Genomic DNA, 25,815 nt, shown 5'->3' on the forward strand with positions numbered 1-25,815 from the left:
GTTAGCCAGGAGATCTATGTTCATGAATGTGTGGTCATCAGATATAACTGACATAACCGTGTCAGTATAAATACAAAATCCTCCAATTATGAAGACCGTGCGGCCATTATTGTGTGTATCCATGCCTGGTGCACGCCCAAGGATGCGAATAACTCTATAGGTAGTGAGAATAAATTTATGTTAACAGATCTGGTGTCTTGCTAGAATTTTAAATTAGTGAGTTTATCCAAATCGGGTAACTGCAACTGGATTTATTATAGAAAAAAAAATAATACTTTTATGCTTTGGACAAGGGAAATGTGGCTTCATAGCTTACGGGATCAAAACCCCTTAAATTTCTATGTGTTGGAAAGATAGTCCAAAAAACGTGCTCATAACGCTGTTTACTCCTTGCAGGTTTCCATTCTCGAAGCAGTGTTCAACATGGACAAGGAGTTCCTCATCAAGGTCTGTGCCAGGTTCAGGGCCAGAGTAGAGGTTATGGTTGAAGCTACATGTGATTGATTTGAGTAATTTTCCTTCATTATAGATAATGTAGCAGAGTAAAAAAAAATGATTTGCTGAATTAATTTTGAGAAATAAATTTTAATATTCATTATTTAGGCTGCTATATATATTTCTGAACTAGGCTATACTAAGTGTTGGCAGGCTCAATTTTATATTTCCTTTGGTAAGATTGACATTTTTATAGCATAATCGTACTCAGAATATTTTGACGTACGGCCATCATTTGTGTTGTTTACAGTGACTTGAAACAATTAATTAAGCAAAAAAATGGAATAAAGTAGTGAATATCTTCGTGCAATCATTTTTCGACGTGGATTATCACGACAAGAGTGTATTCATGAACTTGAATCTTTGTATAGCGATACAGCACCATCCTTTAGCACTGTAAAAAAACTGGTTCAATGAATTCAATAGTGGCCGACGCTCTCACGAAGACGAATTCCGCGAAAGTTGTCCAAAAACGGTCGTATTGCCAGAGAACATTGATGCCTTGCGTGAAGTGATAATGCAAGATCTTCATGTGACATACCGTGAAATAGAGGCATCCTTGGGCATTTCTTCCACCAACATACATTCCATATTGCATGTACACCTGCCCGTCAAAAGGGTTGTTCTCGTTGGATCCCGCACAATTTGACAATCGCTCAAAAGAAGGCTGGTGTCGATTGGTACAAAGAAATGTTGAAAAAATACGTTCACAGTGCTTCAAAAGACGTTTATAAGGTCGTCACAGGTGATGAATCATAGATCTATGAGTAAAAGTCCAAAACAAAACAACAATCGACCGTGTTGGTCTTCGAAGACGAGCCAAATCCAACGAAAGTTGTTCTTGGAAGAAGCACTTCGAAGCAAATGGTCAACTGTTTCGTCGGTAAAACTGGTCATTTGGCGACTGTTCCACTTGAACATAATAGGACGGTCAATTCTGAGTGGTAAATCACAGTTTATTTGCCTGAAGTCTTCGGAGAAATTCGAAAAACGAACAAGAGAAGACGAAATTATTGTTCACAATGACAATGCGAGCTCTCACACATCCGCTCAAACCAGTGGATTTTGAACTGCCGAAAAGTCGAATTGATGGGTCATCCGCCATATAGCCCTGACTTGGCACAATGACTTCTTTTTATTCCCGCACATCAAGAAAAAAATGCGTGTTCAACGATTTTCGTCGCCAGAAGATTCTGTTGAAGTTTTTAAAAACCATGTTTTTGAGGTGTCTCGATCGGAGTGGACAAAGAGCTTCGACAATTGGTTTGAGCACATGAAAAAGTGTATAAATCATCCTGGAGAATACTTTGAAAAACAATAAAACCATTTTTTGATGATAAATATTCGCATGATCATTATTAGGCCAGAAATATATATAGCAGTAAATTTTCCGATTTTAGAAATATGAAATAATATACAAAATAAAAAATGCATTAGGTTTTGTTTTTCTTTTCTTGATTTTTGCTTAAGATTACTTTTACGATTACTTTTACGTTGAAACACCAATTATGAAACAAGTAAGATGTATCAATCAGAAAAAAGGGGGAGCAATTGTACCCCGTGGCGACTACTGCCTATCATGTATAATGAACATATATAATAAATTATTCCTAAAATCTTTTCTTTAAAAAAATATGATCAACGGATCTAACGGAAATTGAAGGAGTGAATACCATTTAGAAGTTGAACAACACATCCTCGCTTGCAACATATTTGCAACTACCCAATCTATGTAATATGTACAATATATACAAAATTGTAACAAAATAAATATTATATTTTCTTATAATCAGACTTCGTCCATTGTACACAATCCTTTCTGAACCATAATAATATAGTGATTTTTTCAGGGCCGTTATTTTTTTTCGGTTCAGTCTTAAGCAATTGTTTCTAGATTGATATTTTGATTCAAACCGCTATCTCAGATCCTAGACCGAAATTTAATCGTTTCAAAAAGTTGAATACGTTTTTTTCAGTCTCAACCTATGAACTGATTTTCCACTCACTCCTGATTTATGATTTATACAATAGATTTAACTCCATATGACATTATAATACTGATGTTTAAAATTTTAAAACACACATGACATCATGAACAATTCATCTGTGGAATTGGGTTCGCCCGAATTTTAAATGAAATTAATCCAAACCAAACAGATCAAAACAATTTTTGTTTTCAGTAAATCAAGCAAACCAGCATCCCAACTTTGAAGAAAGAAATTAAAAAATCGGTCTAATTTAAGACAAATTCCTGCTTTACATATCCAGAAAATGTCCTTATACGGCATATTGTTCGATTCAAACTAGTTAACATCATCTTAGAAGATTGTAAAACAAAACAAAAGGGTCAAGTCAGACCATTTTTTCCTACAAATGAATTTCTAAATTTACGTCTAACTTGTTACCTAGATTTAATTAACTTGAATACAAATATTGAAAATTACGAAACCTAACCTCCTCTAGTATTTGATACAAGAAAAAATGAATTGTTAGAGTGTGCACAAGGTGAAGATTAAGCTCTACCAGATATTCTGTGTGATTCTCAAAGCGTTGAAAGATTTATATCATCAACAACAAAGAGATCCTAGAAAACAAATGATGAAGAGAAAAGAGACAAAAATTTAATTGTTACAAAGCTCTCAAGATCAAAATAAAATAAAAACTTGAAAAAGTCTGATTTCATGAATTAATTTTCTGATTATTCAAAGATTTAAAAACTATTTATTATTATAATTTGACCTCATTTTGAAGTTTTTCCAGAACGTTGGAACTTTGATCAGATGGAGGGTAACAGTTTTTGATGGTACAGAAAAAAAAAAATAAGAGGTCATTACCAACACCTAAACACTTCTCATGATCTATGATAATTTGAATTTGTCAACTTTAAAAAATAGAGAACACTCTAATGTACAGTCTACGTCCTTTCAGTTATTGTCGTTTAGAAATAGGACGGATCATGGTCAATGGATCCAAAGTACCCAGGTACGGTATAAGTAATCTAGTATGACACAAAAAGATCCCATTCCTGAACCGACTTTGGGTACCTGAAATTTTACAGATGATAAAAGATCGGAGGTATTTTTCGGATCTTTAAAAGCTGGTATTGCTTATTACTTAATCCTACATAAAAAAAAGATTTTGTATAAATCGAACATACACTTTATTTTTCTTGATTAGGGATTGGAGGGACATCTACATATATAGTTGCATTGTGTGCTTATTCTATTCCATTATCTCATACGTCGTTACCTTTATTGTATCAAGGAACTTTTTGCTCGAAAATAAACAGAAAAAGAGGTAAAAATTAGTTGGTTGATGTACACTGTATTTGGGTTGTCAGTGTATTTGAAGTTTCTACTTCTTTTCCTATAATCAGTGTTCTTAAAATTAATTAATTGGATATTAATTAGTTTTTATTTAGTTGTGAACCGTTTTTGACTATTAGTCAATTATAATCCCAAAGTTACCTGTAACCTCAATCCGGAACATATTTTATTTACGTCTGAATTTGGCGTAAAATGTTTATTAAATTCGTGACAATTACCCGTTTCATTTTGATTTCAGATCGGGATTCAAAAGTTCGGATACTCAAAATTTATCCCAGTATTTAGACCTAAAAATTGGAACCAACCTGGATCCGAAAAAATGTGGATCTCTTTTTATTTTGTCACGCTAAAATACCGTTAAGAACCGGTCTTATGACTGGAAAATTTTATTAAGATCGGACTATAGTCTTTTTAGACCTATCCCAGATTCGAGACACTGTTAATCGGACTGATATATTATATGTTATTTTAGTTCCTAGGCAAATGAGTAAATCGTCAATCTTGTAAATTTGGAGTGTGTATCAAGTTTACAATAATACAAAGACCCCCAAAAAACACCACATTTTTCTGTGTGTGTTTGAATATGTCTATTTTTCTTTAGGTTGTAATTTAAGACAAGGTTATTTTTTTATGTTTTAAATGTGCACTCATCAGGTCAATAAAACATAGCCAATAACCTCATGAACTACTTGCCCTTGAAATAGACAAGGGTACACCATAATATAATAGTCTTAACTAAATTTAAATAGTTTATACTTTTTATTCATTTAAAATATTTTCCGAAATGTCAACCCTTAGTTAGTGAATATTTCTTTTATCACGCAGTTAGTGAACTGGGTAGAAAATATACATTTCACAAAAATAAAACATATTTAATTACATTATGAACAGTCGAAGGATAAAAATAATTAAGTAATTAAGTGAACTTTATATATATTAAAAATTGAATTTTTTTAAATACATTAATATTGAATATGAATTTTAAATAAATTTTCATTTTCGATAAAACTTCAATGAAATAAAAGATTTAGATAAAATAAATCCATAATTTTTCCAATTGATTACTTTTGTAATGGGTATCTCACGTTGTATAAGTATGATGGATTCACGTTAAATGACCTTAGACAGATTAGATTTCGTACTAACTTCTTAGATAATTTTATTATTGCTTATCTCAATAATATTTGAGTGGGCGTCAAAGATGGATACCAAGAATGACAAAAGTCCCGATATTTTAAATTTTTCTTCGAACAAGGCTAAAACTTCAGACAGGCGTCAAAAAATGTGAATAGTATTTAAAGTGCTGATACTCAATAGGAAAATATCGATATCGAAAGGAATAACATAAGTACAATTTTTAAGCAAAATAGCTAATTAAATTTGCTAAACCTCGATTAAAAATAGTTAAATATACAAATACATCCTAAGCTAGAGAGTATCAAGAAAAATAAATAGTCTGATTCAATATTTCGGGAGTGTACTGAAAACTATAAGAAATAAATTGTTAATTCGACGGATTAATAAGCATTCATATAAGTCTGGGTCCATATAATTTCGCATTTCACTAATGGAGGGTTAACTTATAACTAATCGGAAAAAAGATGTTAAAAAAAGTACAAGATTCAATTTATTTAACATACAAAATGCATTTTTTTTATATGATGCGTATTAACGTCTGGTTTTTTAAGGTACATAAAAATAGAATATATTTTCTTTTAATCTTTTTTGTTAGTTGAACCTTTTTTATGATTTAAGGAATTTGAGTTTAAATATTTCTGCATTTAAAAGAAAATATTAACTCTATAACTTTTTTTTATTATTGTCATTTGATGGAGATGGAAATTTGTTCTTTTCATGTAGTAAAAATATCAAATTTGATTTATGACGTCAGCGAAAGTGCTTAATTTTTTTTTAATTCAAAATTGTATTTGGGGAACAATAAAATAATAATTACTCCTTTTTGATTCATATATTTTGTGTTCCCAAACTACATACTCCAACACCACCTTGCGGAGAATATATTTTTTAGCTTCCTCGTGCCCATTGTATAAGATGTAAATTACATAACTTCAAATTGATTTATAGTTATTCCATCAGAAGTTAGGTTCGTAGAAAGTTCTGTTTATATTCACATCGATTTCCTTAATGTCTTCTAATATATTAAACATATTGTGTTCATTGTCCAATCTAAGTATTTATATATTCGTAATATTAAGTTATTTTACAAAATAAAATAAGTCTAGAATTGACAAATTTAGAAGAATATACTTTTGATAAAAGGAAATCAATTTGTTTTTATAACGAAATAAAATTTGCATTAATTTATAGTATAATAATATAAGGTGTAGTAAAAAGAAATCCGTAAGAAATACATTATTTTTAATGGATTTTTATATCTTTTTTTCTCCATTTGATGAGACTTGCGTTTTCAGCTTCATCAAAGAAAGACTGTTAATTATGGGGTGTTTTCCTATTGCTAGTGTCTATCTTTGATTCCCACTCAAACAATACTGACTAAAACAAAAACAAAACTGTCTTAGAAGTTTTTTTAGTGCAAAGTTTTATCTATCTATTACAAGTGTTACAAGTGCCATTTTGTAATTCTTTGTTTTAAATGTGAAAGAATTTTTCTCCGTGAGCGGATTTTTGGCCGATTTTTTTTTTTTCGGAAGGACAATCTGCCAAGTGACATTTTGCCAAAGGACAATTTCTCGAATGTACATTTTGCGAAACATACATTTTGCCGAGGGACATTTGGCCGACAAAGAATATTAAATTTAGTGATTTATACGGTTGTATATTTTAACTCCATTTTAAATGATATTTTGATAAACAGGTATTGGTTATATAGTATATATGTCATATAGGTACATTAATGAGTGTTCATTTATAGAAGAATATTTTATAGTAATTATGTTCATTAATAATCATTATATAAGCACCATACGTATACCATAAGCACCATACAGTAGTAGTATGTGGCTGGAATGTTCTTGGAATATTTACCATTGTAGTACTTTAAATAAATTAAATAATAGACCGACCCGTCAGAATTTCAATAGAGGCAGTACCAGTACTTCTCCGTTATCAATTAATTATCATTCGACATGATGGAATATAACCTGTATTTTTCTTCAAAAATAAATATTGCCAAAAAAAGTTTTGAATTAACATTTAAAAAAAAAAACTAAGAACAATTTATCATTAGAGTTTTTAAACATATGATTTATGAAAATCAGTAAATTGCTTCAATATATAATATACAAAAACAATTTTTTCAATATCAATTGAAAATAGGAAAAATGCTTTGAACACACACAAAGCCACGCATGACAATGTTAGAGGGCTAAGATTGGTGCCGTCAGATTTGGTGTAAGAATTCTAAATTAATACGAATAGTGGAAAATTTAAAAACAGCATTTTTAAGACCTTTAAGGAAATACAAAAACTCACAACTCAATCATCTAATAATCAACAATGATCAATAGTAGATATGTTGTTTATAAATTTTGCATCTTTTACTACTAAATAATAATCCCTTTAACAACTTTTATTGTAAAATTATTGAAATAGAAACAATAAAAATGAAAAAATCTGGTGAATTAAAGTACCAAAGTTGGACAATGGGGACATCAACTATCTGATATGATTTTTAAACTTTTGTAAAACAAACCTTTAAATGCGTACTCTCTTAATGTAATAAAATTAAAACTTTTCTAAATTATAAAACTTATTGTATTGGTTTTAGGAAAAAGGAAGTTATGTTGTTGCTCCCTGTATATTGTATTTCATTATAATTTATTAAAGGTATAAAGATGTATTTGTTATCCTACATGATTTGAGGATGGTCAATATGTCATTTTGGAATAGGATTTCCATAAAATGCATAGAGTAATCCAGTATAAATCATGGTTTACCTACGTGTTGAAGAAGATAAAGATGTCATGTGGATTTTCAGGGAAAAAATAACTTTTAAATCAATGAACAGAATCACCACAATTTACGTAGATATATAGGGTGGGTAAAACGTAGTGAAAAGTAACAGTTTCGAGATTAGAAATGTCTTTCTTCATTATTCTTCATTTTTCCAATGTTTCTTTAATTTGTCAGATGGAGGGGCACGCATTAAGAAAAAGTAAAAAGTATCGTATTAAATTTGCTCGATCTCACCTAGAAATTGCCATTAAATCCCATATGCATTGAGTAAATTTCCTTATCTAGGAAAGACCTGAGTGCCAACCTACCCACATTTAGTTCGATAGAATAATTTTTTCGCCGTCGCGTTGTCTATTGAGCTACATTATAATACTATAATATTTGTAATGTCTTCTCATCGCCCTCTACAAAATGTCCTTCCTTAATGAGCTACCCTACAAAACCAACTATACCTGTTCCTCATTGAATACTACAAAGTAAAACGGCAATAAGTAAAATTTTGTAATCAATAATTTCAAAATGTTTATTGACACCATGTTGAACCATACGAAGGAAATATCAAATATGAAAAATATATTATTTTTATATATGATTACAAACACTTAATACAATAGCTTAATGTTTTTTTTATTAATCGACTTTATTCATTCTGGAGAGACAATATATAAACCTAAATATACATTTTGTATATTTAGGTTTATAGAAAAAAAAGTCATTCCAATTAAACAATTATGATTTTTGAGAGATGTAGTTTCTCCAAGAGAACCGTGAATGAAACATTGGATAGTTTCGTTGACTTACTAAATAATTTAACAATTTTGGTCCGTAATATCAACAGGTTAGCAAATAAAAACAAACCATTCTTGTAAACAAATTTATTCCTCAGACCAAAGACAATTGAGATCGAGATCAAAAGAAATAGCATGTAAGAGCTTTATGAGGCATTAACGAGTAATGACAAGATATCTCGTTTTGTCCATTCCTCCCAAGAGTCTCATTACCAAGATTAAAAAGCCAATGGACAACAACAAGAGCCTTGAGAGGAAGCCTGGAAGTGGTGGGCTCGTTAAAGAAGACGGAAAGATTATGCCACTTAATCGATTTCCAAAGGGCCTCAAATTCCGCGCAGATCTATAGCTGGAGGTTATAGATACAGTTGAAAAAGCTTCAAATTTTCGCATTTATAGATTAAACTTATTTTTTTAAGAAATGTAAAAATGACACACAATATCAATTGTTGAGGATGATGCAAAATTGGGAGTACCTCTACAAATCTGTCTAGCTACACGTATGGGGAATTCACTGAAATCATATGTCAGAGCCTATCATCAACCAGTTATAGACCAAGTTAGAGGAAATGGACGCACGCCATTCGTTCTCAGTATTCCTGGAGAGATCAATTTATATTTTTTGATAAACTACTGGAGTAATTCCGATCACATGGCCAACCCACCTTCTAGCTTCTTTTTAGGTATTTGAAAAGCAAGTATGTACAGAGTGGGAACCCAAAACTTGCAGTAGCATTAATTAATTAAGAAAAACGTTATTTTTATTTTCTCAAGAAAAGACAACTTAAAACCAACTTATGAATGGGTTAAACACTATATTAGGCTATGTTTTTTTAATCACTATGTCCTCCTTCACAAGCAATAACAATTGCTTTAGCTCTTGACAATGAAGTACGCGTCTATGGTGTACCATACTAGCTTGATAGCAGCTTGGAGCGAATCCTAACTTATATTAGAGGTGCGGCAGACGTTCTTCTCCAAGATGCTCCAAACAGATGAGGCAGATTATGCAGTTTCGATATTGTAACTGCAGAAGTTTTGATTCTTCTTGTAAATATGGGACTAAATTGATTTTGTATTACATTTATATCCACAGTTTCAGACAGGGGGGTATGGGTTCAATTAAAGGTACAGATCAGTCTGAAAAAAAGTGCTTAAAAGTAGAACCCCAAAGAAACGTTGTCAGACCGAGTCATAACACTAATATTCATCTAATGAGATAGGAGTAATTCAATTTATGGAAAGAGGAATAAGATTATTCTTTTTTGTAAAGAAGGTATTCAATTGACCTTCAAGACCTATTACGGAAGAACTATATATATATATATACATAACTTGGGAGTCGTATTCATCAACTTATAAATGAACTTAAACTGTCTAGATGGTAAAAAGATCATAGGCGTGTCGTCTGCTCATCGTCCATAATACTTTCATACATTTTTTCAGGTATGTATGTAGTGGTTATCCTTCTCTCTCTTAGACGAAAGAGTCTCATGTAGTCGTTAGATCATAGTATATAAGTAAAATGCAAATATTGTTGCAAAAATAAAGATGCATAATAGGGGGATTTGTTTTTCAACTTTTTTTCAATTTCATTACGGCTAGTGCAGAAAAGTGTGTGATATAGTAAGAAAATAGCCAATGCAAAACTGCATTTCCTATAAGTTCATCTTTAAGTAGCACATCTCGATCAAATTATGAAAAATTACAAAACTATTTACTTAGTAAATAAAGATACTTAAAAGACGTTTTTAGTTATTTTGCATTAAATTATTTTGATAGAAATTTCTTTTAAGATATAAAAAGGGTTTATAAGTTTATTTCTAAAAAGAATTTTAAGGCACAAAAAAAAAAAGACAATTTGATGATCTACGTATAGCACGCTTCCTTTGCCTACATTTTCTGAAAGGAAAAATCCAAATTTTTTTATGTTGTTTCTTTTTTTTGCTCCATAGGGTAACTTTAGAAAAAAAAACACTTTATAAATGTTTGTTATAAGTTAGTCTATCATAATTAATTCATTTTAAATAAAGATTAATGCTGTATTTTAATCTTTATTTACGAATTAAATTTTGCATACGTTATATCCTTATCATATCCCCTACTTTTCCAAACTAGCCGTAATCGAAATAGAAAATAACTGGCGTAATGCAAAATATTGAAGGGCGTGTTTTATCTTTTTTTTTTCTTTCAACAAACGAAACACATATAATATATGTACTTTGATATTTTTAATATAGAGCATTTCCTATGCAGAATACTTGCCTATGGGCCTTTTAGCTTTACAATACCGGGATTAAGTAGGTTTTTATGTGCATAAATTTATAGATTATACACTTTTACGACCATAGCAAACGAATGTAATGTATTATAGGTAAGTGCCTATATGGTTATAGAGCACTCAAAGTAACAGGAAGCTGCTCTTGAATGTTCCACTCATTTAAGATTTAGATGTGGGCTTTGGTATGAAAAAATTATTCTACGGGAGTCTATTTACGTATTACATAAACTATAAACTAATTACGTCATTTTATTCTCATAAGACGACATTAATTTTCAATGAATTATACTCCAAATTTAAGGGGGGGAGGGGGGAGGGAAGGATCTAGGGATAAATTTTCATAGGAAGTTAACTTTTTTTTCTTGGCCAATAAGGCTTAACTATATTTCAATTTAATTATAAATACCATTGAAATATTGAAATTAAAACATGTATACATATATATTAATTAGACAGTACCAAAATAACCAAAGTTGGGAATTTGATAATGATGAAGAGAGCTCAGACACACATCCATTAATAATTTACATTTTGTTAAATTTCTATAAATCTATTCAAAGTGTTCAGATTTAATTGGATCACCTGGTGTCTAGGAAGAAGAAAAAAATCAACTGTGGGGTACTTAAGGGATCAAAATAACACTCTTTGATTGTTAATTGTTAACACCTTAGGGGATTTGTCTCCAAACCGATAATCTTGTTTTCAGAAATATCAAATCCTTTTGACTGATTTCTATGTCTTTGTTTTAAACGAGTATTAAATATTGATCCATCTATAGTTCTAAGGTCCTGTAACCCCAATTTAATTAACTATATTGACCTCTTCCAAATAATGATTCAAGAAAAGTGAGCATTTAAAAGGTCAAATATTCATCTGCTAATGAAAGGAATTTAAATATTTCCGCAAATGATTCTTGGAAAATGAAAGATAAAGATATATATGCATTAGAGCGGTTTGATTTTCAACTTTTTTCGAAATTTGATTAAAAATAGTGCGGAAAAGTTTTGGTATGGTATGAAAATTTTGTTACACATATCGATCAAATTATGAAATAAAGGCAAAAATTCTTACTTAGTATATATAAATACTGAAAAACAATTTTTAGTGATTTTGCAAAGAATAATTTTCCTACAAATTTTTCACCTATAAAAAGTATTTCAGAAGTTTACTTCTAAAATTGTTCTATGGAACAGAAAAAAATTAAGAAAATTTGATGATATAGTTTGCATACTTTGTTACATTTTCAGAAAGGAAAATCCAAATGTTCTTATGTTTTTTAATCTTTTTGTTTCCTTTCAAATTTGAATTGGATGTGCTACCTAAACACAACATTGTAAGATAAAAAATTTCCATAGGTTATTTTCTTAACAGATTATAAGTTTTCCGAACAAGCTGTTATCAAAGTTTGAAAAAAGTTGAAAAACAAACCATCCTAATATACATACTTTTGTAATGCTAAAGCCTCATTGAATAGATGCAATTTTAATTAAAATCTAGAACCATGTCCAATTTTGATAGTATAAAAAATATTATTTGGCTTTGTTATTTCGTTTTTATTGTTTTTTTCTTCATCAAAAGACGTTAGAATATTTAAATATCCATTGTTTGGAAAATGAGTCAAATAAATTCTAAATAATAGACAAACAATTTGATAGTTATACATATTTTTGCTCGTGCACGGGAAATTAGTACTGAGAAAATTGTCCTAGGGGGAAATTGCTCTGGAGAAAATTGCCAGTGTAATTAAAAAAACATTGAAGGCCCTCCAAACACTTAATAACCTCCAGACCCATAGTTTTATAATTTTTAATTACATTTACATTTTTGTATGTAACTTCAAAATATTTATATTTTGGGGTGATATAATTCTCTCTTTTTTGTAGCTTTTAGATATACAATACATAGTGTGATTCCCAAAAAATATCATTTTCAACAAGAAAATCAAAAATAACTATCAATTGGCCTTGAATTATTTCGGAGTATTTGGAGAGGGCATTTATGCTTTGTGAATTGTCGGGTGCTGTTTTTTAACCTTTTAATCTGTGGACCTTTTTTTTTTGCATTTGGAAGGAACCTATATGTTTTGTTGGATTTGTGTCTTTGCCGTAGCCTCCATCGGCTAGGCGTTCATTTTAAGTATTCGGTGGGGGCCTATATGCCTCGTGAAGCAGCGGCAGTCCTTTTTAAACTGCTCAGATGCCCTGTTGTTTCATAAACAAGTTTTGGGACCGATTTATTTTGATTTTGTCAGTAAATGACAGAAAAAATTTCCAATGGAAATTTTCCACACAGGCAAATTTCTACTCCCATTTTTCTCCTGAGTAATTTTTCCTAATGTCAATTGCCTCACTATCCATTTTCCACTAGTAATTATATAGAGGAATATTCATTTTTGCTCGAATATTTATTTCTGATTTTTTTAAAACGTCTTTATGCCATTTCTGAATTGCATTAACATAATTATTCATACTTTATTACAAGACTTTCAGTAATTCTAAATTAACTCTATACCCATTCATATAAGTATGTGCTTATTTATGTTTATAAATGCAAAGAAGACCTTCATTTAGAATAAATATATATAAAAAAAATGCAACACTTAAAAATTCTAGTTAAGTGTATATTATATTTTTTTTTTTGTAAATATGCAAATGCAACTTTTTCTTATGTTATATATTTGGATATTTGTCCAAATATAGAAAAATACAAGACCAAAGGACATATGAGCCCTGTCAAGACATTATCAAGATAAATCAATTTTTGGAAGGGCTCTCAAGTCTCACGAATTCGGCATGAGATCCCGCAATTCTATTCAATTTACACGCATTTGTATTTTATCATTAATAATGACACTATTAATTGATTCAGAAGCACAATGCCTCAAATGGGAGCTCGTCATACAAGCCTTAAAGTATGTCATAAGGTATTTTCAACGTTTTATTTTAAATCAATGAATATTTTTGGTTTTAGGTTTTATTCTTTAGAACTGGAATAAAAATTGAGACTGAGAGCCGAGTTGAATGACGTTATAGGAATGATGATGTTACGAAAAAAAAACATGGTAAATTAAATTTGACAGCCTTGAAGGTAAATAAAACATGATCTGAGATGTCCGAACCTTAACAAAGAAAACCCTTTTGTTTCGTTCAAAACGGTCTTTTTTGAAATAATAATTTATTAACAACATTCATTTTCTCTGTTTCATCGTTGTTGCTTTTTATTCTACTTCAAAAACGCTTAGAATATTTAAATATCCATTGTTTGGAATATAAGTCTAATAAATCTATAATTATGGGTCGTGTTTTAATACAAAGAATTTGAAAGTCATACATATTTTTTATTTTGTGTGTGTGTTTTTTTAAACGTCTTTATGCAGTATCTGAAGTTTATTAAGTAATTCTAAATTAACTCTATACCCCTTCATATAAGTATGTACTTATATATATTTAAACATGCTAGGAATACCTTCATTTGAACAAAATAAATCTAACAAAATACAACAATTCTAGTTTAGTGCATTTAAAAAAAAAATATGGAAATGAAATTTATGTTCATTGTATATACTTTCATATGTTTCAAAACATAGAAGAAAACCAGAGCAAATGACATAACACATGGGCTAAAAAGTCACCGCCCTAACAAAGAAAATATGTTTTTTTGGTTACAAATTGTTTTTTAGTTATTATTTAGAGTAACTTTGTAAAGTCTCGATAAAACTTTTCAATCAACTTTTCTAGCTTAAACGGTATTTTGTACCATCAAGTAGCAGTAAAAAAATTAAAACACAAAATTGTTTTTCATCCATTGTGTTAGAAATAACAAAAGTAGTATCACACTTTGCACAATAACGAACAAACTGTCAAGAAATTTACAGAGCTGTCTTTTGAAGGTTGGTATAAAATTTATTACCACAAAAGTTCATTAAATCTTAAGCAAATGCAATTTCATTGGAACGCCATTGTCTGATAAATTATGTTTAAATTATTGATAGATATATAAAAAATATTCATATAAGAATAGGATTTCCTTTTATTTTCATGTGTTTTTTTTTGTTGTTGTTGTGTTTTAAGTTTTAATTGCAAGTTCGCCTCCACATTTTATGAGATTCATGATGTATAAATAAATTGATATATAGTTGTACATGTATACCAAAAAATAAAAAAATAGAAAGAGCCTGCTCTATTTTTTTTCTTCTCGCCAAGTCTCGTTCATATAGCTTGAAAAATGAATTCACGGCCTAATTTAATCTTTCCACTTAACATATAAAGGACTCATTATTTTCAATTCAATTTGTAATACCTAATTATCCTTCGGAGCGCTCGAATCCTAGTATAAGCTCGCAGAAAATATCCATTTTTTATATAATCTAATGTTTCCTTTTAAGACAAGATATCGTATCTGCTGCAATAATGGGAGAAATTGAGAACGAGATATCAAATCCGATAAGGATTATAGTCAACTATTTGGATTGATACAAATGATTCTGTGATAATTGTACAATATATGTATTGTTCTGGGGAAAGGTGTGCTGTGTCGACTTGAATCGAGTCCATTCATTTGAAAGGGAAAAAATAAAGCAACCACACATGTCTACTGCCACTTTAAAACTTATACGAAATGTTTAGTGTGTCCTATTCTACATATATTCACTCCAAGTAAAAATCTTTGGATTCAATCAAGTATTCAAATATAGAAAACCACTTTCCTTAAATTCTTTGCTCTTAGTCTAAAATATTGACAGTCTATGTGAGTTATAAAAAACCTTTTGTGATATGTAAAGTGTTGTGTCGATCCATTATCCATTAATTATTTTTTATTGTGGTTTTTTATTGCAAAACCCTTTAAAAATGCCGGAAGAAGGGAATCCCATTAGAGACACATTACTTAAGATTGTTTTGCTTCCTCAATTTTTTTTTTTTTTTTGCCATGAAATCTTTTCAATGATTCGGGTTATGTATATAATAGATAGATATATAAAATCCAGTTTTAGTATGATTGACCTCTGGAAAGATTGTCTTTGGAAAATTGCCTCTGTAGAAAATTGCATGCATGAGAATTGTCATAAATAGAAAATGGTCTGAAATTATACTATGTATGTAGTGATTTATTTACCAATCTACCCATTTACAGATGGAACAGACTCATCTATGTATCTGTAGATAGTTTTCTCATCTGCAGAAAAACTGTTTAACGTGGATAGGGGCCGTCGATGCTGCCATTGAAAAAAAATATATCAGAAAATAGGAGGGGGTCCTTTATTGTTCTTGATTCGGCAGTGTTGGTTTTTAATCTGCCTTGATGCCTCAAGTTTATACTTTGACGTGGACCATAGACAACTCTCAAGGGGGTTATTGCAAGCACTATGGAGGACTTCAGTGAGTCCACATTTGGGGGTAAGGTCTTGTTGGTTTCCCTCTCCAATGTACCCAATATATAAAAAAAGTAGTGCATAAATATCTGTTTAGGAAGGGCCCATATCTCCTTGGACCAGAATCGAGCATTTTTATCTGCACATAACTGTTGGTTTTTTGCGAACGTGTGAGAAGGTGCTCTGTCCTGAGTCCTAGTGTAGTTACTATTCGGATAATTGCTGTTCAGCTCTGGCACGATGGTGTACTTAAGTACCTATTAGTAGGCCTCCTGGCATATTTTCTGTTCAGCCTGGAGAAAGAACGGAAGTATCTTCTTTCTATCAGAAGCAACAACGCCGAGGACGATTTTTTGAGCCGGGTATTCTGTGTGGTAAACCTCTGGGACCTCTTCTTTTGTTTCTACAAGGCAAGCAGTTGTTCCGGTGGTTGTGGAATTGATCAACTGTGAATATCTTTTTGTCCGAGAAAATTTTAACAATTGACCCATTTGCCTTGATCAATGTGAGGATTTTCTTGCCTCCTGGCTTTCATGCTCTCTGTTAGAAGGTTGCGTCGGGTCCTTGTGAAAGAAACTAATTCCGTGTTGTGCTTTATAGTCTTTCTGATGGTCCTAGGAGCCACAAAGAGGTCGTCAGCGAGGTGATTCAATTATTTAGTGTGATCCTCCTTTATATTCTTCTCCAAACTTAACAATAACTTCGTATCCCTCTTTAAATTATGCACTCCCCTGCATGACATCCTGGAGAGGCCTTCTCTATTACTTTTCATCTTGGCCAACATAAAAACCAGGCTCTTGGAGCTCTAAACGATGTCCGTAATCTTCATCACATTAACTTCAGCATTTAAGAGATATGAGATTTGATGTCTTTTTGCTTATTGCTCGCTCATGATCATGAAGTGACTCAATGATTAGCATAGCTTGCTTATGTAAAAAGAACAGTGAAAAAATAATATCAAAAAATAATCCCTAAACCTTATCATATTTATGAAAAATAAACATTAATTAAAAGTTTACGTTTTTCTGTGTTCGTCATCCATACACCGAGGCCTCAAAGCCACTTTCAGCCAGTAATGTGACGTCCTGACACATGACTAGATTAATTCTTAAGAGAACACAGACATTCATTTATTTTTTAATATTGATGTTGTTGAAATTTTATTGATAATTAATAAATTATATCTTGTTGAAATTTAAAATTAAAAGGGTTTAAATTTTAATGGACCACCTGGTATGTACACCATATTCTGTAAATATTCATCCAAAATAAACTGGCTACTTCAATTTCTCCTCGAGGTAAATCATTTTAGAAAGTAAAGAAAATCGTATTATTATTTGAGATCATCTATATAAAACAATAAATATTGATTTTTTTTTCCTTGTAATCAAGTTTATAGATTGCATTTGTGATGACTTTTACTGCTAATTTTATCTTTACTAACCCATAAACTTGAATCCTTAAAGAAAATAGTAAGTGCATTTAAAAAAATTTAGAAAATATGAAATTTCAATAAAAATATACATTTATTGATTTGCACTAATCATTTCATATATGAATGCAATGCAAAATGCGGCGGACAATTACATTAAAGTTAGTTCTTTTGTGGATACAAATTTCAGAATTAATAATCCATTTCAATATGGAGACTTAAAGTACACTTAATGTCAAGGTAAATTTATAAAGATAAGTTGCAATACATTGTGAATTTCTTTCATACAAGTACACGCAGCGTGACCTAGAGGAGCATCAATGAATCTTTAGAAAGTTTTCTTTACTTCAAAAATAATTTACCGATTTTTGTTTGTAATATCAAGTGGTAAAGTAATAAAAACAAACAATCATTGAGAAACAAATTTCTTCATCAGACCAAACACAAATTAGATGAGGGCCAAAAAGTCAAGTTTCAGGGCTTCTCTACGCGAGGATGAGTTAATACGAGATCTCCCACAGAGTCCCCTACTGCAAGGGTATCATTACCAAAATGAAAAGGCTGAAAGACGACAACGAGTGCCTTGAGAGGAAGTCTGGAAAATTGGAGGTAAGAAAACTTGACGAATTTCTACCCCTGGTTGAAGTGGCCTCAGTCTCACCTGACTGCAACCCTCTTGTTTATCCATAAAATGGTTTGTGCCTCTTCCCAATGAGAAGAATGGTGGTCATGTGTGGTTACTCTGAGATTTATAAGTTTAAATAAAGTCAAATAAATACTAGGTATAGTAAAATCAAATCCATTATTTTTGCAATAGATGTCCTTCGTTATGTGTAACTCGCATTGTATACGTCCGATCGGTTTACACTGGATGGTGTAGAAAGATAAGACTCCGTACTAAAAATATTCAAATACAGTTTTGTGACAGTTTGACTCAGGTTTGTTTTGAGTGTGTGTCAAAGATAGACACCAGCAAAGAGAAAAGTTGCCATATTTTACAGCTTTTCTTCGAATAATAAACGCATGTCAGGTGGCTGAAGATGTAAATAGGATGTAGGTTCCTGATACTCAAACAGACAATCACGCCGTATTTTTATTCCATTGATTGAGCTCCCATAATTTTGATGTCAAAGATGCACCACGCTCTGGAAGGCCAAATGTCGAAAACGTCATAAAATAATGGAAAACTTTAAGATGGACTGTTTTGATTATCAAGGAGATAAACATTAAAGGGGGAAAAAAATCTATTAAAAATAAAAAATTTATTTTCTCCACACCTAATATAACATGAAGTGTCATTCATTGTCTTACTACTTTTACTTTTTGAGAATCTGTATAAAGTTGAACTTGGGAAAATTCATTCACGATTTGCAGGGACGCACTGTAATATAAAAAACTATTTCATGTTCGATGAATTGTATAAAAAAATGTACATTAATTTTTTTTTCAAATTACACAACTATTCAGCCATGTAAAAATAATAAAAACTATTAATGACACTGCGATTAATGTACAAATGTATTAATAATAATGCAATAGGCCTTTCCCGACGAAATATCATAGATAGTAGTATGTATTTGGAATAATCTAAAGTTATTAATTAGTGAATGATTCGTAAATTTATCCTATGCTCTAGAAAAATGAACCTTGAAAAAAAGAAGTCAATTAATGACATTCAGTGTACACTTATTTGCAATAGTTCAATAAAGATAATATAAACTTCGTGTTAAAATCAAATCAGCACATTTTTCAAAAATCTTTAGAATGTCTCTAAGGTCACATTTTTCCTAGATTTACTTGAAATTGACATGAATTGTACATATGAATGCTGAAAAAGAGCTTATTTGATGTATCCCCCTCCCGATACGGCCTGTATCCGGATCTGTAAAGGGGAGAAGGCGTTGACAAGGTAGTACCTTGGTATGTTGGTCTCATTAAAGGAGGCGATCAGAGATTCTTTTGGGACACAAGTTTCATTTGAGACCTCCACATTTCAAATCTCTATATTTTTGTCAAAAAAAATTATCATCACTGCGACACGCCGTTTCTCCTACGTAAATTCAATCTTCTTTATATCTAGAGCAACTGTCGCCATGATACCCAAAATTTCAATAAAGTTTTTTAATAGAACAACGTTCTTGTCGGCAAGAAACAGTGACGCCATCAGAACGCTACATTATAGCAAAATCTCTGGTGTATACTAGCACTGAGTTGATCCTAACGTCCTGTACCTATATTAGTGATGTGCGGATTTTTTTATAATTCTTTATTTGTTTTTTTAATTTATATATTATACAGAACTTAAATACACAAATAATCCAGAACAATTGCCTAAAAAGTATATAATTTTTGTTATAGTTTAGTTTAGCCTTACAGCTCCGTGTAGAATTACAACTAAAAAAAAACAAAAAAAAGAAACATCCTACAGTCAAGACAAACAATTCTTAGAATCCTTTTTTAAATATTTATTTAATTATTTTAAGTCGACGATTTATTCTCCCGACAAAATCAATGACTAACATCCTGATTTAGGAATTTTCATCACGTGAGAGACATAGCGGGCGGAAGCTGAAAGATGATTCCTCTCAATTCATTTTTCCAAATAGGCTCATAGATATCGGAATACATTCACAGCTGCATCAAAATTAAGGGACTATCTGAATGTACTACGGGGAAAGCATTATATAATACTTTGAATAATTAGCAAGTGGAAATCTGATTTTTTTATCGTTGAAGCAATTCTTTTGTATTTAAATCATGAAGTGTTAAAATATTCTGCCTAATTACATGTTTTTCTAAAATTGAGGGTTTTTTTTACACTTATTCAGAAATCCTTCTATTTCTTCGAATTATATAAATGGTTGAGTCATTTCTATAAGCAGGGAGGCACATCTAAATTATTTTCTGAGCTAAGGCCCATGTTGGTGAAATTACAAAAGGAATATAGTTGGTCGGAGGAGTTGTCATCATAAGCTTCACAGTTTGTTATAGTTTTTCTCCATTCTACAGATTTCTCGGGGAAAAAAAATGGTGCAATTTTTGGGGACAAAAAGGAATAGTTAGGGTATTCCACCAACAATTTCATGGCCTCGATATAATTCTTATAAAAAGAAACCAGTAAGTAATTGTTCCTTTTCTGAAATAGCGTTCCCAGCTAGTTGCAGCCTTTTTATAGCCTTAAATAAAATTAACGGTTTTTTTAGTAGGACTTGTATTCTTGCAACAAGCTAAATCTCAGAATTCGCTCCTATCGCTAAACTGGCATCATTGGTATACAAATCAATAATATTTTGAGAACACTTTAATTGACTTCAAAACCTATGTAACTCTTTGTAATCACTAAAAGAGGTTCTTCTTTTACAGCTATGAAGTGAAGTGGAACTCAGGGGTATCCTGATGACTGTTCTTTTCTAAGACGAATGGCTTGTTCTCAAGTCCATCCAATGCTGATGAAAATGAAACATATATATTTTCTGCAATGTGGTGTGAATAATAGCCAGTTTGGAGGCACAAAATATATTAGAAGGGGTATTCCTTCTAAATTGATTTTTCTAGTGCACAAATGCAATTTAGAATTTACAAAAAATATTTTTTTTTAAATATTATCATTCAGGGATTATCAGATATTATCATTTTTGCACAAGATGGTGCTAATCTTGATTTTTTTTTCGTGAAAAATAGTATACGCAAACACTGCTCATGCCCCATGGATGTTTTGAAGTGTTTTTGCAAAATTGTCTAATAAACCTTTTCACTCACATTTTAACATGTTTTTTATGACTTAATGAATGCATCTATTGACTTATTTTCTTCTAAAAAGAGTGCAACACATAGATTTCATCTTTGGTTTTAAAATTATGTTAAACATCCAAGATAATATTTATAATCATATAAAACATAAGAGCAAATATCAAAATTTCGAATAATTTTCTCCCATATCGATTTGATGCAGATATTTTATATTTTTCGCGATTTATCACTTATACGATTTCCATCTGATATTTCAGCCAATATTTTGTCGACATCGGAATCAGCCCTATGTTTATTCCCTTCATCTCACAACTACTTGGAGATGATCTAATAAACGTCTAGACAACTAAGCTACTCTCCTTCCAAACATTCTAAAGTTGTCAGGGGGACCAAATTGATTTTCTATTTCTTTTATCCTTTGAAAGTGGGGGACAAATATCATGTATCAGTCTCAATACCGACTAATGAAGATAGTGTATATTTTGGGCGTGTTAAAGAAACAGAAACCAACATTCAACATGGACACACTGACAATTTGAAGCATGTTTTAGAAGAGAACAGCTTAGATGTCATAACGTTTGATTAGATTAGCTACAAGCAGCTTTGACGAGGGAGAAGGAAATAAAACATGACATACGCAAGAATTACTCCAATATTGATCCTCAAATAATAATGACAACAGCCCAGGAAAATAAAATAAATCCATTCGTCGTACTCCCAATTCCAAAAAAGTGGACTTGCTAAAAAATACACACGATTTACATCACTAGTAATATCTCTCCCCTCCCAAATTCTAGCATCTGCCCTGGCTGAGATCAATAAAGAACAACATGTAAATGATATTCTTTGAAATATTAAAGATCAACCCAATTATGGAATAGGGGTTTAGCTCTCATTAGTGGCTTAATCATTGAAAATAATATTTAGTATAAATGTATTTTTCATACCTTTGAGCTTAATCCTCAAAGAGTAGGTATTCAAACCCGTTTAATCCTATCATGATAGCTTACATACGTTCATAATCACATGTGAGGCCCAAAGGGAGTGGTTAATATGTTTAAATAATAAAAATAATTATGTTTATCCGTATATAAGGTGCAATATTATTTCAACCTTGTCACCAGTCAATCTCCATCTTCTTATATATTTCAATTGAAAAAAAAAAAAAAATAAACAAACTGATATTAATCTTAAGCTCTTTCTATGAAAAAATATGCAAATTCATGGATTGAATCATAACATATTTGAATGTACATATTATGTGCTATGTCAATATAAAAACTATCTTGAAAAAAATCAAAAAAAAGGAGAAAATCTAAATTTATCATTTTACTTGGACTAAACATACAAGTTATCATGTGTAATTAAATCGATTATTTGACTAATAATTATAAGTAATTAATATTTTAAAGACATGAAGGCTAACACTAATTTAAATATATTGCATATACAAGATTGTATTTCATTGGTATTTACTGATTAGATGCAATTAATCTAATTGACTTATTTAAATTAAATTTCTAAGCTTTTCCTGCCTCTAAAATATCTTTTAATTTTTACAATTAGTGAAATAATTGAGGCACTTATTTTTTATTTAATTTCGAAAAATTTCACACAACTTTACATAATAATTAAAAATTATATTAAAAGATTAAAAGTTAAATGGGAAAAATTAATCAATATCGAACTTTTTTTTTACAACCAATTGTATAAAGATTTATTCAAAGGTTTTTGTTTTTTCTTAAATAATATAATGTAATTGAAAAAAAGAAAAGAAAAAAAATATTCGCTTCCAAATAAAACCGTAATTTCATTTGATTTTCTATGATTAGATCAATTTGTATGAAATGTACCTAAGATAACTTAGTTATTGTTTTATTTTTGATCTATATATATATATATTTCATTTCGAAATATGGTCTTAATCGAAGTTATACACTAAAAAAATTTTAAAGACTAGCCTTTTGCAATTTAAAATTCTAAAGATCATTTTGTGTTTCAGGGGTTAAATAACAATAAAAATATGTGTTTTAGCTGATGGGCGTTCCAAGGCCTAGATTTTAAATATAATACTGTTATGGTAGACAGCTCCAATCATCCAGTGTTGCAACAGCCCCATCTCCCCCCCACCCTTCACCTAAAAAAACATAACCGTTTGTATATATATCAATAGCCATTCATATTATTTATATATTATACTAGCAGAGGGTGCCCCCGTTTCAGGAATGAATATAAGAGAGTAAAAATAAAAAATGAATGTACAAAAAGAGAGAGAGGTGTAGAAAGTGAAAGAGGGAGAAAAGAAGAAGATAGACACAGAGTGATAAATAGAAAGAGAGAAGGGAAAAGATGTCCAAAAAAATTCATAGGAATTTTTTTGGTTATTTTATACGTCTACTTGCTAAATTTGGAACGGATTTCTTCCAGAGTATTATTGGACTCCATGTGTGATAACACCAAAAACAGTCTTATAAATATATATAAGATGTTATATGCCATACAAAAATGTTGCTGATTAAATTTAGTTTAATAAGCATTGTTGGTAAAAAACGTGGACTCGGGAGGTGCTTTATTAATACTTACAATATTTTTTTAATCAATTTTAACAATGTGTATGAGGACAATCCCACTTGCCCTTCACAGCCCTCCTGATGGTCCAAGAAGCCACGGATAAGTTTTTGGGGAGGCGATTCATCGATTTGGTGGGGTCATCCTTGATATTCTTCTCCGGACCTCTCTTTAAATTGTACCCTCTGCTTCTTGCTTTCCTGGAGAGGCTTGTACATCATTCTTCATATTAGCCACCTTGAAAACCAGGCTTCTGGAACACTCTACAATGCCTAAAATCATCGCCATTTTGACTTCAGGATCTATGAGATCTTAAATGTGCTGCCTTTTGTCTTTTTGATCCCTCATGATGACGAGATAACGAAATGTTTATTTTATTTTGTTTATGCCCCCAAAGGATGGCTGAACCAGAATGTCAAAAAATAGTCCTTAACTCTTCCTAAATCATTGAGAAAATTATAACTAAGTAAAAGTTCACGTTTGGCTGCCCAACCCTGTACTTTTATGACTTTTTGGTATTCTCAGAACAGCCTAGTAGTTTTATTCAACTTTTTTATTTCTCAATTAAATCCGATGCAGCATAAAATATGTTAAATGCCTATTTTTTAATTGAATCATAAAATATCCCAAATTTTATTTTATCTTTACGTATACGAACTTACATACATTGATATTTTATAATCAATATAGCCTTAGGTATGACATAAATTATTTTGCTACTTAAAAAAGGTAAATTAGTTTTTAATCGATTAAAAAGTGTACTAATACTATTTTTTAAATTTATTTTTAATAGAACACCTGATATAAACTAATATAAGTTGTATGTACAAGAAAATAATACAATATTTACAATGAGCAAGGGTTTTTATTTAACCTGTGAATCGAGTCTTTGTGTTGACCAAAAAATATAATCTTCAGCTTAATCTCTCTAAAAGTAGTAAGAACCTTGATTAACTATTAACTCATAAGTAATACCTTTTTGAAACCGATGGGAAGTCTATAACTTTTTTTGTCTTTACCCTCATTGGTTTGTTTTGAATACATTTTAAGTGACCTTAGCCGTAAACTTCATAGGTCTAATTTCCTGGGAACGATGGTTCAAAGTATCTTTCTTTAAGTGCTTATGAACAAGTTAGATATTTATGACTGGGAACAAGACATCTACGGATTCAACGACTAGACTTGTCCTTCTACCACCTAAAATTCTATCCCCAAACACTTTACCTCCGTCTTTTTTTATCATTATTATTCAAAAGTGCAGCCAGTAAAATATAGAGAGTTAAAATAAATAAATAAAGGTTATGGCTGTAATGAGCGGTTCTTGGGCAATGCTAATTTTCAGTTCGAATCAGTAAGTAATTACAAATTAAAAGATGCAGAAATGATGAATAAATATTTCCATGTAAGGGTAAAATCATTCAACTCTAGGTCTGAGGGATGCCTTCCGTTAGATAGCCTCAGAGAAAATTTGTATAAGAGCAGGAATCTTTAAGTATTAGGGATCACTTTTCTATTAATTCCCATGCAAAGATACGTATTTGGCATTTCTACTTAGTTAAGTCATCAACAACCGAAGTTTAGGGATCAATCAAATCTTTACTGCCTCTGTATTGCGTATTTATATTAAAAATAAAAGATAATATGTGAGCTTTACTCTAATCTTTGTGTAGCTCTTGGTAAACCTGCAATCTGCCTCTTACAGTTACTTCCGCAGAGACGAGCTTTTTCATGCAAGTATAGATTAAAACCTACTTAACCATTAAATATATGTATATATATATATTTGCTTGAAAATAATTTTATATAGTAAAAAACGTCTCATAAGGCAATTATAGTATATAAAGAAGTAATAATTTTTTTAAATAATATTG

The sequence above is a fragment of the Lepeophtheirus salmonis genome, chromosome 5 (assembly GCF_016086655.4).
Source record: "Lepeophtheirus salmonis chromosome 5, UVic_Lsal_1.4, whole genome shotgun sequence".
Classification (NCBI taxonomy): domain Eukaryota; kingdom Metazoa; phylum Arthropoda; class Copepoda; order Siphonostomatoida; family Caligidae; genus Lepeophtheirus; species Lepeophtheirus salmonis.